Raw genomic sequence first — 1,941 nt, 5'->3', positions numbered from 1 at the left:
TATTCCTACAGAAGCAGGCCTGCAGGACTCTGCAATATATTGAGCGGGAACCAGAAAATTCTGGCGGCGACCGAGGCCTCCGCGGCCGAGGAAAATTGTCATTGGTGGTTTGCATGTAAAATTAACATGTGTATTAACACAAGCTGTGACCAGAGGAATTTGGCGGCGACCGGGGCCTCCACACCCCGGCAAAATATCAGCTACCGGGCTCTGCTTATTCACATTCAAGCAGGCATTAGGGACTCTGAAAAGTTTCGGGCGGGGAGCCAGAAAATTCTCCCGGCCACAGAGCCCTCCCTCCCGAGAGTCTGTGTAAATGCCTGTTATACAGGCCCCATGAATTCCAGCCTTATAGGTTATTTTAAGTCTCCGTTCGTGGTTGTTCGTAAACAACTGCGATTCGGGATTTTGACCTATTTCCTATGATCATGTTCCCGGAAGTTAGCCAGCCTCTTTCAGTCAAAATCTCATATTTTGGGTACCTTTGTGAACCCATCGATAGGCCCATTTTGGGTATATTAGGGGGACATGCAATCGGGAAAAATTGGAATTATTTGCAATATGGAAAGAATATGTACATAAATGAAAAGGGAGTCCCCCCGAGTTTTCTCGCCCTATATATATATTGCAAAAATATCCAATTAATTATTGTGGAACCTGTAGCACCTTTCTATGAAGCAGAATTAACATTACAGAACGGTTTGAATGCTACCACCTCAGTTTCTCTACAATGCATTGGATTTCAAAGAGGTGAATTACTGTGGATGGTACTGTTGTATGGCTAACAAATCGTCTGGGAAACAATGCAGAATTAAATTAAGAAGGTTGTATGTTTTCTGTTACATGGTGGAGGTGCCCTCTAGTACACAGTAAAATGTTTTGTGGACTGCAGCTCCTTGAGGAATTAATTCAGTATGGGTCTTGTAGTGGTCTGAAAGTGGATGATGAAAAAGAATGTATAATGGTATTCAGAGCACCTCGCGGTGAAGCGGACATGCTACCTCAAAATGCTTGATTGATTCATGCCCAGTTCCCCCAAGAAGCGGTACATTGAAAAAATTGATTTACTTTGTGGATGATACTAGCAAATACTATCCGCTGGGGGAAGTAAGCAGAAATTTGGTGGTCGTATGTTTGTTACATGGTAGAGGTGCTTTCTAGTACACAATGAAATGCTTGGTGTACCGCTGCTCCTTGAAGAATTAATTCCATATGGGTCTAGCCGTGGTCTTAACTGTGAACACGAAGAACTATCTAAAGTGGCCTATCTGTCTGAACTGCAATACACAAGCTGCGAGCCAATGCTATACCTTTCTCAGGTAACGAGCTCTTGTGCGGCGATTCGATTGGATGCGAAATGGTGGGGAACGCGTGTCCGGTCGTCTTAACCAAGTAATGGTTCCCCTCTGTTAACAATGAAATGTTTGATGGATCGCAGCTCCCTGAGAGACAAGTTTCAAAGGGGTTAGTCGCGGTCTTCAATCCTGGCCAAGGTGCAGTCACCATCTATAAGAGATACCTGCTTTACTGAAGGGTAGCAAGAGTTCCCTTGCCCGCATGTTGCTCCGTGGGGGTATATCAGTATAAAGGTAGAAGAAGCCATGATCGGAGCTTCGGTGGATGAGATTGGCGGAGAAGACATGTTCTTGTCTATCTGGTAGATCAGGGGGGTGGCAGCTGATCCGGAGAAAGCAAGCGGACTCCCGATGTTCCGTCGACTCCCAATGTACACTTGAAACATGCACATTTGGGTGGCGAGGGGGCGTTGTGGCCATCCGAAAACATGTCTTCATCTCTCTTATTGGTGGACCGCTGCTCCTTGAAGAATTAATTCCATATGGGTCTAGTCTTGGTGATAACTGTGAACACTAAGAACTATCTAAAGTGGCCTATCTGTCTGAACTGCAATACACTAGCTGCGAGCCAATGCTATACCTTTCT

Source organism: Bacillus rossius, unplaced genomic scaffold, assembly GCF_032445375.1.
Source record: "Bacillus rossius redtenbacheri isolate Brsri unplaced genomic scaffold, Brsri_v3 Brsri_v3_scf892, whole genome shotgun sequence".
In the NCBI taxonomy this organism is placed as follows: Eukaryota; Metazoa; Arthropoda; class Insecta; order Phasmatodea; family Bacillidae; genus Bacillus; species Bacillus rossius.
Note: the sequence above shows the minus strand (reverse complement) of the source record.